This window comes from Rhinatrema bivittatum, chromosome 7, assembly GCF_901001135.1.
Source record: "Rhinatrema bivittatum chromosome 7, aRhiBiv1.1, whole genome shotgun sequence".
In the NCBI taxonomy this organism is placed as follows: Eukaryota; Metazoa; Chordata; class Amphibia; order Gymnophiona; family Rhinatrematidae; genus Rhinatrema; species Rhinatrema bivittatum.
Window position 1 is genome coordinate 109,892,297 of NC_042621.1, and position 17,299 is coordinate 109,909,595.

General features: G+C 42.8%; 1 protein-coding gene across 6 annotated transcripts in view; it reads left to right on the forward strand.

Annotated features, from left to right (window-relative positions):
• Positions 1–1,579: 1,579 nt before the first annotated feature.
• DOK4 (docking protein 4) overlaps positions 1,580–17,299 on the forward strand; it is a 186,884-nt gene continuing 171,164 nt past the window's right edge. For all 6 annotated transcript variants that reach the window (XR_003857752.1, XR_003857753.1, XM_029608929.1 and 3 more), the window contains exon 1: positions 1,580–1,863. The gene's annotated coding sequence lies outside the window, so the exon portion shown is untranslated. The remainder of the gene's footprint in view (positions 1,864–17,299) is intronic.

Below are 17,299 nucleotides of genomic sequence, written 5' to 3' on the forward strand. Positions count from 1 at the left end.
CGGCATTAATTAATTAGTTTTGATATTTAGAAGAGAAATACCAGTAGTAAAGGAAGTTAAACAGTACTGGATGAAAGAGACATCTAGGTTTGTAGTTATGGGCAGAGGGTAGGTTTTGAAGGGATTGTATCTAAGCTATATATGATATTAACTGCAGAACTACCTGGGAATCCTTAACCCAAAATCGCATGTGAAAGGGGTCTGGGAGGTGAAATGGTTGAGGGTTGATGTGCTCTCTGGTTTTCAAGGATAGGGAACAGCTCAATTTCTGCTACTATTGTGGAGAATGGGTTTAAGATATATATATATATATATATATATATATATATATATATATATGCAAAAGATCCACCCTAATCACAGGGCGATTGTTGGCATAACTGGCTCTGTGGGGACTTTTTATCCCATCTGGTGGAGCAGTTCTCGGGTATGGGAGAACTGGGAAATGTTCTCAATGTGATTTAAAGAAGTTTGATTACTTTAACAAGAGACCCTGAAATATTTTTTTTGTTAGAATGACACTTTTCTGATGATCTTGCTAAGGCGCTGAAATGGTCTCGCATGAGCATCATTGTCAGAGGCTGGAAGAAGCGGCAGCTGCCTTCTGAGAAGCGAAGGTCTGTATACATTAATTGCGAGCAGAAATGCGACTATCACCAGATCTCAATCTGTCTGAAAAACGTGTAGCGCTGGGCTGTTTTAAGGAGGCGTTGTTGTTGTTGTTGTTGTTGTTGGGGGGGGTTTGTATGTAGCTTCAATAATTTTCCACCGGTCTCTCATAATCTTTGATAACTGACTTGAGCCATGAGAGGGGAGTGGGGGAGAAGGGGACTTAGGGTAACGGTGAACCAGCCAAAATGTATGATTTGTGATTTGTTTCTCCTGAGTATTAGTTATGTGCTTGTTCCTTTGTATGTTACATATGATTAAAAAAAAAAACCAAAAACGTTAAACTTGAAAAAAAAAATGTGAGTGCAAGTTGAGCACAAAAAAAAAAAAAAAGCGAGGAAGAAGAATGAGAGGATAGGAATATTTGGGTGGCATGGGCCAAAGAAAGATCACTGCACCCAAAGAAAGAGAAAGGTGCAAGGATATGGTAGCAGCGGAGAAGAGCCCCGGGGGACTCCAGCAGAGTCAAGGGGAAGTAGAATCAGCTTCCTAATTAGGAGTTTGGGAGGGCAATTTTCAAAAGCCATTTACCCGGGTAAAAGAGTCCATCCTGAACCGCGGCGAAAAGGATGGGCAGGATCCCACAGCACAGCATGCCTGCCTACTTTTCGCTGCATTTTGGAGGAAGAGACCTTCTTAGGGAAGTGTTTAGGTCAGGGAGGAAAAAAAAAAACGATTGCATTTTCAAATCTAGTTGCGTTATTTTCCATGGAAAATGCGTCGGAAGGGAAAAGCGGGGGGCAGATGCCTGCGTGTGCTTTTACACCCGTGGCAATTTTCAAAACGGAACTACCTGTGCACTTTCCCTTTGAAAATTGGTGCAGCCTCGGGGGGGGGGGCAGTTCGTAAAATGCTCCCTTAAAAAGCGCAGACTCTTCTTTCCTCCTCCTCCCGTGCCGCCCCCCTTGCCCTCCCGCTGGCCGGGTGCTCGTCTATTCTGAGCAATACGGCGCTGCTGGGACTCGGGCGAGAGTCCGCGGGCTTCGTCTGCAGTGAGGCAGCCTCAGTGTGCGAGCAGCTGTTGCACGGGCGCCGCTGTGGCTCCCTCCCCGTGCAGGTTTTTTTTTTTTAATTTATCCACATGGATGGTGCGAGAGGAGCCGGCATCAGCCATGAGAGCCAGAGAGAAGCAGCAGCAGCCGCGCAAAAATAGCTGAGGAGCAGCTCCGAGGCTTGGAGGGAGAGGAAAACAAGGTAAGATCCAGGCGCCATGCAGATAATTTCACTGGGAGGAGGCATTGGATCCCTACAGGAGGTGGCGGTTCCACTATTAATATCTAGAATCCACAGCAGGATATGACCTGCCAGCAACGATTGTGCTATGAATAAAGGCCCTTTCTTTGTAAAGGAGCACCAGAAGAAAACAATAAGCGTTTCCTGCAAGCTAACAACAGGTTATAAATAAAAGTGCTCCCTTCTAAATCAGGCCTCCATTAATCGGAGCTCTCGCTTTCTCATCCGACCAACTGCTTACTGATCGCCGAAACTCTTTATTTTAAAAGAGCCCACAGCCGGGCATTCTCTGTCTGCTAACAACTATTGGGAACATCTCTCCTGCATGCAGGGATCAGGGCATTCCTTGACAGCTAACAGGTTCCTGGGCATGACCCCTTTTTAAAGCAGCAATCGCTGGAACCGTCAAAATGCTAGCTTGCCTGGTTTTTTTTTGCTTTTGTTTTTTACTTTTTTTGCAAGGATGGCAAACTCTGGTTCTCGAGTGCAACAGACGGGTCTGGTTTTCAGGCTAGCCAAATTATGTTAATCGACCAGGTTCTTGAAGCAAATATACAGGGATACACCCTCATGAATATTCATCGTGGAAATAATGAAAACCTGACCTGCTTGCATCGGAAGACTTGGAGTTTGCCATCCCTGCTCAGTTGCCACCTCTTTGTGCCTAAGTCCTATGTCTACCTTTTTTTTTTAATCCAAATGATTTTTATATTTTTACATATTTTGTAATAAAAAAGCACGAGTCTTTCTTTCTAGCACTGCCTCCTGTTTTTAAAACTTTCTTTTCTTGAGTCTGCATGTAAATAATGAATCATGGGCAGATGACATGCCTCAGTGGGACGTTTATCTGGGTTTCTGATGATGATCAGTACAGCAGCACCAGAGTTTCTTAGAGTCAGAACTGTGACAACGGCTAAGGAAGATGAGCTATGAAGAGGCACACATTGAATAGGGGATGTTGCCCGAGTTAGATAAAATGTGTTCCCAGTACTGCTGCTGTATAGGAGGGCTAGAACAACCTAATCTAAAGTAGCCAGCAATATATATATAGGATATAAAAGGGCAATTTGTCCAGAGCCTAGGTGCCTTTTCTGTAGGTAAAAATGGAGCTAACCTGACTAAATCAATCATATCCAGCTAAATGGATTTTTAGTTATCAGAAAGAGAAAGCATGCATTTAATAATGATTTATTTTTGACTATGTAGAAAAGAAGCTTTCTGTGGGTGAGGGGTATTTAAGGGATGTGATTAAACCATGCATACCTACATTTCATTTTTTAAAATGTCCATGTATAAAAGACACGTCACTAAGGCACATATACCTCATGACATCAGTTAACAACGTGGTACGTGTTCATGTGTGCATTTAGCAGCCACATGTCCTCAAGCTGTATGCTGGGCATGTACATGTCTTTAGGATCAGGATTCTGTCCCCTGCTAAAATCAGGGAGACCTGCAGCTTAGACTCCTTATTTCCAGGCAAGCCCACCCTGCTAAGATCACCTAGCCCTGCCTTGGGAGTGACGCTGTGATCTTATCTAAGATGCTGAAGTAGTAGGCTCTAGGGGAATGGCATCCTGTCAGTTCCAGTAACTTCACCACAGGTCAGGTGCCAGCTGAGAGGGAAATACCCTCTGGACTTCCCTAAGAAGGTCTCCTCTTCCTCCAAATGCAGCGAAAAGCAGGCAGGCATGCTGTGCTGTGGGATGCACTCTGGTATTATGCCTCCTCAGAAACAGGGTGGCAAGTGTCCTGCTTTATATAGGGCAGTTCTGTTTTGCTTAATAAATTGTCCTATGCCCTACTTAAGCAAAAACAGGGTATACAATTGCCCTGTTTTTAAATCTGACCTTAAATGGTAAAAGAAATTTGATTCATTTCATACATGGCACACAGGGGCAGATTTGGAATGTACAAAAAGAGGGGGGCATCCTGCTTTCCCCTTTTCTCTCTCATCTTCCCTTCAGCTCTTTCTGCCCTCCCTTCTACTCCTTCCAGGTTTCTCTTAAGCTTCCTCTCCCCTTCCCATACCACTATCACCATCAGTGGCTCTCTCACACCCTATCGGCACCCCTCCCTCCATTCCCAGGTCTCCAGCACTCTCTCTGTTCCCCCCTCTACTCCCCTCTACTGGATAAGTGACTTTTCAGCTGAACATCTATTTTCACAATGCAGCCAGGTGGGAGAGCGTAGCATGCATGGAGCTAATTAGTGGTCATTTTCTTTAAAATTAATTTTTAAAAAAAGGAACTGGGTTGGGTCCAGTGGTGGCCTTCGGCTTTCACTTTTTCCCAGTGGGGGAAAAGGAAGCAACTTAAAAAAATGTTCCAGGTTGATGACCTGGAATGACCCCGGCAGAAAGTCACTACTCGTGCTAATGGTCTAAAAACCTCCTATGCAGTAAGGAAACCCCTGGCCCGTTTCAACCTGCAAATAAAACTGCTACTCAGTCATGAGCATCATCCAATCAGTTCTTCTATATGGGAGTGGAGTTGGGGGGGGGGGGGTCTGTTATTAAGCTAAAATGATAGAATGAGACAGAACCCAGAAAGAAACCTTGTTCTTCCACTTCTGTAACCAAGCACTCAATGTCCCCCTTCCCCAACAATGGGTGCAGAGCAGGACTAGCATGCAAAAGTGAATATTTGAGCCGTCCCCACCCTGGCAAAAAAAAAAAAAAACAAAAGTAGTATTTTGCCAGTTTGAGTTGTAAATGCTAGATACAGGGAGCCATGCCATGTTTTGATTCATACACACATAATCAGAGCTGTGCCGCCAGTTTCTTATCAAGGGGCTCTGAACTGCTCTGGTCCACTTGGTGAGAGATGCCTTCTTTCCATAAAATTATTTAGCCCGTTGCCACTTCTGTCCATACAAGATCAATATTACATAGAACCTACAGAGGACAATTGTCGGAACAATCTGCCCAAGTAGATAGGTATTTAGCTGGGTTCATTGCTCTCTTAGCAAGCTGTGCTCCTCAGAATGGCCAAAGGTCCATGCAGGCTTTCACGGTGAGTGTACTTAGAGGGCTATCCTGGGGGAGGGAGGGTTTAGGTTGGGGAAGTAAACAGCGTGCACACACATTTGCACTTTCAAATGTGCATGATTTATTTGACCCCCAGATCAGCTGCCTGTACAAAGAGGAGGTGCAAGTGTGAATGCTCACTTAGTACGTGCGTACCTTGTAGGAAATTTAGCTACAAGGTAGATGTGTACAAAAGTGCACACATGCTTTGCAGCACCTCAGGCTATTCAAAATTGCCCCACAAATAACTTAATGCTGAAAATCGCATTCCAGTCATGAGACTTCTAGCAGATTCTGAATTCATTTACGACTCAACATAAGAATTAGCCAAAAATACTGGATATAAGCTTTCGTAACCATGTAGGTCTCTTCTTTAAATGCAAATAGATGTCTTTGAATGACATTTCAAGAAGGGATTGATTAGTACGGTTATAAATCTGCATTTTTCAAAAGGGTCTTTTTTATGACTGGGAATAATAATTTAGGTGTTTAGAATGAAATTTAGCCTGGGGATCACCATGACTGACAAGATTGACAATAAATGTTGATACCTTAGAACCTGTAAGACCGATTTTGGTTTTCTAAATTGTGATAAGCAGCAAGCATTTGTTTTTAATGAGTAAAGGGCCATTGTTTTGCAGCAGTAAGCCTTCAAATGCAAAAACTGTGAAAATTGACCCCTTTTTTGTCAACACAATAAGAATACTTGTTTCAAGTGGAAAGTTTTACAATTTATTTCTGCAGCATTACATTTAATAGTATTGATAAGAAAGATACAAATAGTAGTGGGATACTTTTTTAGATTTGATTTTATATTCTGCTTTTTGACACTTCAAAGTGGATTACATTCAGGCACTGTAAGTATTTCCCTATTTTCACAGGGCTTACAATCTATTGGGGTCATTTATCAAATCGCGTTATGGCATTTTTGCTTGCGTTAATGCATTTTGCATGCGAAAATCACCTTAATGCATGTGAAAACACCTTAACACACATGATAAGTACTGTAATGCATGGTGTGATGCAAATCTTTTAAAGGGGAGGGATTGGGAAGGAGTCCAGGGCGGGATTTCTGAAAAAGTGGGCTGGCTTCGCAAAGTGTGAAGCCATAATGCACAATATCAATGCTGAAAATAACTACATCTTTTTCAATTGTGTTAAGCTGTGTGATATGCCCATAATGCAATTTGCAATTTTTTTGCAAATTCTTTTTTGGGCATTTTTAGGCTGAAGAGGGACAGATGGAGAGAAATGAGGGAGGGCAGAGAGGAGAGAGAGAGAGAGAACACCTCTAGATTGGCATCATAGTAAGCAGCCATTTATGCTCTTATAGGAGGCCCACCTAGTAATCAAGGTGAGGTTTAGGTAGTAGTGTAGGAGTTAGGGGCCACTTTGACATGCAGAGTGAGACCTATGAACAGAACAGTACACTCTTGTGAAGATTTGATGTCCTTCGGAGTGAGGAAACTCACACAATGATGAGATTTGTACAGTGTTCTCTCAACCTTTCTTGATGGACTCTCTACCTGGGTAACATCAAGTCTGTATTATGCCATACACTGGATATTCTTAGTTAAGGTATTCTTTATTTACTGTTGTCTTCAGATGATTCTAGAACAGTAGCTTTAATTAATTCATCAGAACATACATTTCCAGTGTTGAGACATTTTCACTCCATCTGGAAGTCTCCTTTTAATATACAATACTTCCAGTGCTGATGTCAATCCAAAATTTGTTGGAGCAACAGTTTGTGTGCGCGCTGTGCATTTCACCATTCATAGACTTACGAGTGTGCTTGGAGGCAGTGCTCTTCGAGGGAGCCGTGGTCTGGAAGGGTGCCATTTACTGTCATTTTTGTACATGAGCAGGAGACAAACGATCACTGTAAAGTATTGTAACCGTGAATAAAGCCAGTCCATTGGGAAGGTTTTCAGTGAGCTCCCCCTTTTTCCAAGCTGTTGCATGTTTTTAGGTCCATCGGTTCTTCTGAATATAAGATTCCCTTCATTCCTGTCACTTTGCCACAACTGAAGAAACTTCTCACTGATTCTGTTCCAGTGAATCCATACACTCTAAGTGCAGGAGATAGCCGGTATATTATGCTCTAGAACTAGAACTCCAGTGATAGTATGATGATGCATCTCCTGGTTTCTTCTTTGTACATGTACGTATGTTGACAGGAAGAAACAACCCATGTACCACTATCTTCAAAATAAAAAAAAAAGCAATGGTGCAGGAATTATCCATTTCATCTGCATGGAAGAGTGCTCTGGTGTCAGCCTCACATGGAGATTTCTAATACAAAGCATGCACCGTATTCTCCAGAGTTTGGATCATAGCACAGGAGATTCGTTGTGACATTCAGGTTAGCATGGTGAAAGTAAGAATGCTGTTCATTCAAGAGGAAATGGTGTAGTCTAATTTTGCTAGAATGCTTTGACAGAAATGAGCATCAGGATGCTCCAGTAGGCACTTGCTGGTCAGAAAGAGGATAGAAATTAGGAGCAACCATAAATCACTGAGTGATGCCGCTGCTCATGCTGCTTTTGTACTAGCTTTCAACAGTTCACTGTCATAAACATCACTAATGAAAGGAAAAGTCACCGCCTGTGACATATGTGAAGAGAGTGAGGGCATGTTTCGACCATGCCTTGCTTGCTGGGTCTTTATTTCCTACTAGCAAAAAGTGCCCGGCGTTGCTCTGGTAGTCTGGTCATTCACAGCTTGTGTATGTGTGTGTGTGTGTGTGTGTGAATTTGTGTGTCTGCCTGCATGTGCAAGTCTGAGCCTGTGTACATTTATTTATTTATTTATTTTTAATTTTTCTATACCGAAGTTCCTGTACGAATACAGATCACACCGGTTTACATAATAACAACAAAATTCGCTTAGGAGCGTTACATATAACAAAGAACAACATAACAAAGAAGGCATAAAAATATGAAAAGAATTTTAACTCAATATATAGTAGGCAGTACATATCCTATCATATCAATTAACTTCTCGTAAATATGTATCGGTGGAAAGCTTTGGAGAGGTGGGTGGGAAACAATGTGTGAGCCAATTACGGTAGAAAGAGAGGGGGAATAAACAGTCAGAGGTTGCAAGAAATAGGAGACTAAAAAGGCTAGAATCTGGAGTATGGGAAGAATAGCATTAGGAGTCAGGGAAGGCTAGGCTGAATAGCCAAGTTTTAAGTCTTTTTTTGAAGGAAGATGGACACTGCTCTTGCCTGAGGTCTGGTGGTAATGTGTTCCATTGATGGGGTCCTGCTGTCGAGAGGGCCCTCTTTCTTAGGGTTGAATTTGCTTGTGGGGCAAACAGGGTGTCTTTATAGGTGCTTCTAATGGGTCTGGATGAGGTGTGAGGTGTGAATTGAATGGTGGTGTCGATGGATGTGAGGTTGTGTTTAGCTTTATGGATAATCGTGAGGACTACATGTGTGTGTGTGTGTGTGTGTGTATGTGTACCTGTGGGATTGCAATAATCCTTTTGCAAGCAGAGCATATTGTCCTTGCACATTGCACTTTCCATTGTTCTGGGCACCGCCTGGTGGCCTCAGACAGACCCAACATTGTGAGCTACACGACCGACGGACACAAGCCTTTTATGTAAATATAGATAATTCCAATATGTATTCGTGCATGATAATGTGAAGGTGGCAAGATCACCTGGTAGTTCTTCAATGTAACTCTGAAAGGTGGCCCTCTGGTGACCTCCCTGGACCCTCGGTGGCAGGCAGGCTGGCTCTATGCCTCTGGCAGTCTTTTGTGATTGTTCTCCTGTACTGCTGAGCTATTTCCTACCATCCTTTCTCTGCTAATGGCAAACACATCCACTTTCTCTTCCTGGGGTGTCACCCCTTTATTTCTCCTATCCCACTCTTGTAAACCTCGGGGCATGGCTGATAGATGGCGAAGTGTGTGACTTTTGGTCCTTCCATCTCCCAAAACTGCCCGGATTCTCCCTTCTTTGTTTCCCCATTCTGTCCATTTTTATTGCTGCGAGTTTGTTCTTATCCCTGGGCTCTTTGTCTGTTCTTTCTTTTGCTCTCTTTGTAGATTCCCCCTCCCCTCCCCCGTCACAATTATGAACTTTGATTTGTAGAACGTCTCATCTGCTATGCAGAGTGAAAGTCTTACAAAAGTGTTATGGTTGAGCGGTGTTTGGGTGGATCCTTGGGTGCTGTGGCAGATGACCACGCCCATGGGGAGGAGCCCCGTGAGGATCCCCAGTACTAGGCTTGACTCAGGATGCACAAACACAGTTAGTTCTTTATTATACAGCTTGAAGAGTACCACCAGAGGTGGCAGTAGTGAGGCAGTCTGGTAGTTGCAGTCTCAGGGACCTCGGCAGAGGGAGCCCTTCTCACCCCGTTGGTCTTGGCAGGTTCCGAAGCAGGTTTCCCAGCAAGGAAGTACTGTGGTTGAGATAGAGTGAGAGTACTCACTAGGTGTTTGCTATAGATATGCGATTCCACCAGGTTATAGAAGGGCGAGTACCTGTTCCCTGTAAGGCACCTGAAATAAAGCAGAGGGCCCCCGAGGAGCGGGTACCCAGGTTAGCAGTTACCCCGAAGGGTGGAGAGAGCTTCCAGCAGCAGCACAGAAGTGGCAGAGTAGCGTAGTCAGGAACGGATTCGAGTCCTTGCTAACTCAGTGAGCTAGCAAATTAGAATAGGTTATATACCCGGATGGCGTGACATCAGCAAGGGGGAACGTTCCTGAGGTTTGCGCCAAGGTTGGAATAAAGACGTGTGTGACGTACGCGCACCCTAGCAGGTACCTGGGAGGAGCATGGCGGGAGGCTGCACCAAGCCGTTTCGGGGACGCCGGAGAGGTCGGCTTGTAGATGCGGCGGTAGCCATATTTCCTAGGTAAGCGGGAGGAGCCGTGAATAAGGTGAGGCAAATTGGGTGAAGCCATCTAGCACCGACGGACGCAACAAAAAGATTTCATCTGAAGTTATGGTAGTCTGTCTGGCTGATCAGAAGGTCTGTTACTTGTTTCATTGCAGCAGTCTGCCATTTTTTCTGTACTCTTGCTTGTTCTTCACTGCTGAAAATCAGTGGTAGGTGGCTAAATCTTCCCCACTCCCCAGGGAATGCCTCCAAGATAACCTGTTTTTTTAGCTCCTAAATATAGTTGTGGGAGAGACATAATTCCCTTTCTCCACTCATCCCCATGGGATTTAGTCACCTAATTCCCTACTTAAGTGGCTAGATCCGGCTGAAAATAGATCCCTGTGTTGATTACAGCCATAGATAGATTCTTGGTCAGTCTAATCCAGCCCTCTCTTCTTTTTTTTTTTGGATTCTTTATTCATGATCATTTCAAAGACTTGGTCTGGAGGCAGTTTGCTGTAACTCATTCCAGTCATTGAAAATGAGAATATTGTAGCCACGTGAACCTTCTCATTTTTTTCTCAGTGGTGTTCTTCTCCAATAATATAAAGTCAAGAATGTTTGTTTGGAGGGTCATTTACTAAGTTGCTCTAATGTGTTAATGCATGGTAAACAGCATTAAGTCAGCCAAAAAGGAAAATAACCTGCAGAAATTGCAATTTTTACATATTTCCAGGGTTCTGATCCCGGTGCAATACGAGCATGGTAGTGAGCTGTTTTGAATGCAAGTGTATGCAAAGCAGCTGATTACTATGTAAATCAAATCACATGGCTTGCATTAAGCCTAACAAGTTGCATTATTTGATGGAAAGTTAACTACACCACAAAGGTGTCGTTAACTTCCCCCAGGAGCATTGGAATGCTGATGTCATTGCAGTGCTCCCAGAACTAACCCCCAGCCTCGAGTTTAGGGGGTTTGGTGGGAGCCCTCTTCTCCCTTATCTTGATCTGAGTACTATTTAAAGTTAAAGACCCTCTTAGCCCTGCCACCAGGAAAAAGCCTCGCTTCTTTCCAGAAATCCCGCCAGAACACCTCCCAAATGGTTACTTGCACCCCCTGGGATCTGACAGGGCCAGGAGCTATCCCCTCTTGTTCCTGCCCTGCCTGCACCATTGTTTAAACTGGCAGAAGCTGTGAACCCTCAATAGAAATGTGGGTGGCAAAATAGAGTGTAAAAGTCAGTCTTAAATGTAGGTGAAGACCAAAAGGTTCTTGTTCATCAACAGAAGCTTTTATTCTCGTAGACAAATGAAAGGAAGAACTTTAATATAACTCTGTCCCCCGACACGAGATCTTGATTCACCAAGGCTGCATCAGGAGGGACAGCTTGAATTTGTTAATTTCTGGAAATAAAGTGTAACAGATTTTGTTCCGGAACCAAATGTAGACCTCAGGTGAATAAAACACAAGTATTAGAATACCCTAAAGTTGTTTATATCAACAGCGGAGAAGTATAAAAGACCCAAGAGAATTTTAACAAAGGTTGCATAAATGCCTGTTCTATAAAGAATAAGGGTTCTATCTTATGTGATTTAATCATAGATAGACACTTGGACATATTAAGGACAACTTTCAAACAACTCCACATGGCCCCATATGCATGTATGTGGCTGTGCAGAGATTTATTTATTTATTTAAAATATTTATAGTCTGCCTAGCTACACTATAACATCCATCATAATTAAAACAGACAAATAAATAAATGCAAACAGTAAGATACTAATAAAATACAAACCCAAACATAAAAAGACACATTACAAACAAAGCCATGCAGTCCACCATCCATCAATGTGATGCAAAACCCAGTCATATTCCTCCGCATTAATGAAATGCATGAATCCCAAACTGTAAAAACATCCACCAATATTTATAGAGCTGAATATCAAAATAAGCTCTTACTTCAACCCTGATATAATAACGATTATAGACTGTAGCCCTCCCCATCCTGCTTTACCCTCAACAAGTATGGCATAAGAGTTTACCCCAAGGGCCTGATATTCAAAGCATGTTCAGTGCTAGATAGCCAAATACCTGGTTATCTTCAGTGTCAGCTAAATAACAGGCTGATACAGTACAGTGCGCTCCATCGGAGCGTACTGTACTGTACTGTAGCCTGTACTGTAGCCTGCTCTGGGACGCGTGTTTTCCCTTATTCAGTAAGGGGAGGAAAACGCGCATCCAACCCGCGGCACCTAATAGCGCCCTCAACATGCAAATGCATGTTGAGGGCGCTATTAGGTATGCGCACGGGATACAGAAAGTAAAATGTGCAGCCAAGCCGCACATTTTACTTTCAGAAATTAGCGCCGACCCAAAGGTCGGCGCTAATTTCTTCCAGCGCCGGGAAAGTGCACAGAAAAGCAGTAAAAACTGCTTTTCTGTGCACCCTCCGACTTAATATCATAGCGATATTAAGTCGGAGGTCCCGAAAAGTAAAAAAAGTTAAAAAAATAAAATAAAATAAATTTTGAATTTGGCCCGCGGCTGTCGGGCCGAAAACCGGACGCTCAATTTTGCCGGAATCCGGTTTCTGAGCCCGTGGCTGTTAGCGGGCTCGAGAACCGACGCCGGCAAAGTTGAGTGTCGGCTGTCAAACCCGCTGACAGCCGCCGCTCCTGTCAAAAAGGAGGCACTAGGGACGCGCTAGTGTCCCTAGCGCCTCCTTTTACCCGGATCTACCGCGTCACCTAATTTAAATAGAGAATCGCGCGCACCAGCGAAGGGCCGGTGCGTGCGCCGGGAGAGCGGGCGTTCGTCCGCTCTCCCGCGGACTTTACTGTATCGGCCCGTAAGTAACTTATCCAGCTATCTCTTAGCGGAGGACTCTGTATGTGGGCAGTGGTGGATCAGGGTGGCGCTACATTATCCAGTTAACCGGATAAGTAGCGATATTTGCTCTTATCTGGTTCATATTTAACACAGGTCTGTTATCAGATAACCAATTTTTCATGGCATGAAGGCATTTTGAAACTTTCTCTAAGGACTCAGTTAATGAAGAGTGAATTTGGACACAAAAGTGGATATCATTGGAATACAGTTGGCATCCAGATTGGCGAAGAGCTGACACAAAGGAAACAAACCCAGGTTAAACAACATGGCTGACAAAGCCTTACCTTGCAGAAGTCCTGTTTTTAAATGCAATTGGTGCATATTTAAATCTGCCTGTGGCCACTTGCTGATACTGGTTGGTCAAAAATTGAAACCATTGATTTAAAATAGAAGCAAGACCATCTTGTTTAAACATGGTGCAAAACTAAAATGTGATCAAGTGTGTCAAATGTCGCAGACCTAACTAATAAGATATAAAGAATATCTGTTCTGCTGTCAAAACCATGGTGAAAAATATCACAAATGGATAATAATGTCTCTGTACCATGAACAGTCAAACTGGTAGTTATCCAATAAACTATTCTTGTCAATATACTGTATTCTGTGAATTGTTTGAGTACAATATTTTCCAACACCTTAGCAAGAAATGGCAATGTTGATATAGGCCGGTAGGTGATACAATCCATAGGATCCAAAGTAGTTTTCTTCAATACAGGACAAACTTTAGTTTTGTAGGAATTAAACCTTCTTGCAAGGATGTCAAAAAATGACATCTCAGTTTAAAGTATATATTGGAACAATAGGATACAGGACAAAAATTATCCTTTAGGTTAGCAGTAACCTCAGTATCTTGCTCCATAGATACCTCATTGAACTCTTCCTGTTTGATACCTTCAATAACAGTGGTATTAGTGAGGTAGGGAGAAGGGAGAGTTAAAGGGCATTGAGTAAACTTCTCCCTAAGACTTTGTACTTTGTCCCAAAAAAATTAGCAAACATTCATTTTTACCAACTAAACATCCTAAGTTGTTATCTAAAACAGGGGTAATTTATAATCTAACAATATAAAATATTTCTCGAGAGAGATTAGGGGCACTCTGAATACAATGAGAGTAATAGTCCCTTTTCTGTCTCTCCATAGTACACCTATATTCAGATAATGCAGCTTGATACAACTCCAAATTCTCTTTCCACCATAAGCGTTCACAACGCCAAAAGCATTGTTTGAGTAAAGTCAATTCTTTACAAAACCAAGGGGCATAGTGGTAACTTCTAGTCTCTTTCCTTTTGAGTGAAGCAATTGCTTCTAAAGCAGCGTATGTTGCCAGCTATTTACAGCTGACTCAACAACTGAATCAGCAATATTATTTAGCTTTGATAACCAGAGAGGATGTCAACTGTTCTATATCATATTTGCTCCTCTTAATACACTGTCCTGGAATAGGGACAGAATAAATACTGGAACATTTCATGTTCTTTATTTAACAATATCAGAAAATGACAATATCAAAATCACAATTCAGTGGGAGCACTGAGAGGAGAGGACCACCTTGCTGGTGGCTGTAAAGAATCAGTAAGTACTGCTTAGGGAAATTTTTAAAACTAAAAAGTATTGGGGAGAAGTAAAACTATTGGGGTATATTATTTAGTGTGTTTTGTATTAAATAGGTAGCCAGAAAGTAGAAATAAGCTAGGAGCAGTGTATACTTAAGTAAAAAGGTTGAAAAAGGTCAGTGACTCACCTTGGAAAGGTGTTAGGGTAGTGTGATTGATTTGATTAGGTACCAACATTTGATAAACCGAACAGCAGTGATTCACTCAGGATAATTAACTGTAGTATAAATCTCCAAAGGGATTGTTTTGTACTAATTTACCTTTAGACGCACAAGATATATTGCAAGGAAAGAGCTCAGTAACCCACAATCCAGTGGGAGCACTGAGAGGAGAGGATCACCTTGCTGCTGGCAGAAAAGAATTAGTAAGTACTGCTTAGGGAAATTTTTAAAACTAAAAAGTATTGGGGAGAAGTAAAATTATTGGGGTATATTATTTAGTGTGTTTTGTATTAAATAGGTAGTCAGAAAGGCAGGCAAAAACCAGAAGTTTGTGTGTTTTGTATTAAATAGTCAGAAAAGCAGGCAAAAACCAGAAGTTTATTTGTAGTTGGAAAATGTGCCAAATTTAGGCTCTTACGTAGAAAGCTGAAATCCAGAACCTCCAGGGTGGCATTCTCTGAAATGCTCCCTGGTCCACGCGCAGGTCCCCAGAGGCAGGCAGAGTTCCTGAGTCTCAATGTGCGGATGAGACGATAGTGCAAGGAAGAGGGATTCAGTTTTGTAAGGAACTGGGGAACCTTTTGGGGAAGGGGGACTCTTTTCCGAAGGGATGGGCTCCACCTTAACCAGGGTGGAACCAGGCTGCTGGCGCTAACCTTTAAAAAGGAGATAGAGCAGCTTTTAAACTAAATCAATGGGGAACGTGGACAGTCACTCAGCAGTGCATGGTTTGACGGGAAGTATCTTCGAAGGATAATAATGAAGCATTAGAGTTAGGGCATCCTAACAGAGGGGTTCCAATAATAAGAAAAGTAGTCCAAGTGCTTATAATTAAAAACTCATCTGAGCTAAAAGATTCCAATTTATCACTGTCAACTGAAAAGCAGAATGTAAATACAAACAAAAAACACACTTTGAAATGTTTGTATGCTAATGCAAGAAGTCTAAGAAGCAAGATGGGAGAATTGGAGTGTATAGCAGTGAATGATGACATAGAGACATGGTGAAAAGAGGATAACCAATGGAATAGTGCTATACCAGGGTACAAATTATATCGCAATGACAAACAGGAACATCTTGGTGGCGGGGTGGCACTTTATGTCTGGGATTGCATAGAGTTCAACAGGATAAAGATCCTGCATGAGACTAAGGGGTAGATTTTACAAATCTACGTGCGTGCGTACTTTTGTTCGCGCACCAGGCGCGAACAAAAGTACGTGGGATTTTTATAAGATACGTGCGTAGCTTATAAAATCCAGGGTCGGCGCTCAAGGGGGTGCACATTTGTGCACCTTGCACACGCCGAGCCCTGCGCGTGCTGCCCGTTCCCTCCAAGGCCTCTCCGGGGCGAAATCGGAGCGGCCTCAGAGGGAACTTTCCATTCACCCCCCTGCACCTTCCCCTTCCTTCCCTTACCTAACTCCCCCCCCCCCCCCCCCCCCCGGCCCTATCTAAACCCCCTCCCTACCTTTATCTTAAAAGTTGCTACTGCCTCCGGCCGCTGTGTCGGGGCACTCGGCCACGCCCCCAACCGGCCCTTTTTGCAAGCCCCGGGACTTACGCACGTCCTGGGGCTTGCGCACGCCGCCGAGCCTATGCAAAATAGGCTCGGCGCACACAGGGGGGATTTAAAAGGGTTACGTGCGTACCTTATGTGCGTAATCCTTTTAAAATCCGGCCCTTAATGCACAATCGAGTCTTTATGGGTAGAAATCCCTTGTGTGTTGGGGAAGAGTATAGTGATAGGAGCATACTACCATCCACCTGGCCAAGATGGTGAGACATACCGTGAAATGTTAAAAGAAATTAGGGAAGTTAACCAAATTGGTAGAGCAAGTAATAATGGGAGATTTCAAACACCCCAATTTTGACTGGGTAAGTGAAACATCAGAGCATGCTAGAGAGATAAAGTTCCTGGATGGAATAAATGACAGTTTTATGAAGCAATTAGTTCAGGAACCGACAAGAGAGGGAACAATTTAGATCTAATTCTCAGTGGAGACCAGGAATTGGTCAGAGAGGCAACAGTGGTGTGGCCACTTGGCCATAATGATCATAAAAAGATCAAATTTGAATTAATGACTGGAAGGGGGACAATGATTAAATCCATGGCTATAGCACTAAACTTTCCAAAGGGAAAGTTTTAAAGGCTGATGATTCAGAGGAACTGAACCCAATCACAGTGAACCTGGAAGATGTGGTAGGCTAAATTGACAAACTGAAGAGTAGTAAATCACCTGGACCAGATGGCATATACCCCAGGGTTCTGAAAGAACTAAAAAAATTAAATTTCAGACCTATTTCAGTTAATTTATAAACAATCATTAAAATCATCCATTGTACCTGAAGATTGGAAGATGGCCAATGTAACCCCGATATTTAAAAAGGGCTTCAGGGGTAATCCAGAAAACTATAGACTGATGAGTCTGACCTGAGTGCCAGGAAAAATCATGGAATCTTTTATAAAGAAGGAAATCACAAAACATTTAGATAGACGATTTAATGGGACACAGCCAGTATAGATTTACCCAAGGGAAGTCTTGTCTCACAAATCTCCTACATTTTTTTTAAGAGGTGAATAAACGTGTACAAAGGTGAACCAGTAGATGTGGTGTGTTTGGATTTTCAGAAGGTGTTCGACAAAGTCCTGCATGAGAGGCTTCTAAGAAAACTAAAAAGTCATGGGATAGGAGGTGATATCCTTTTGTGGATTGCAAGTTGGTTAAAAGAGAGGAAACAGAGAATAAGATTAAATGGTCTGTTTTCACAGTGGAAAAAGGTACACAGTGGAGTGCCTCAGGGAATCTGTACTTGGACTGGTGCTTTTTAATATATTTATAAATGATCTGGAAAGGGATATG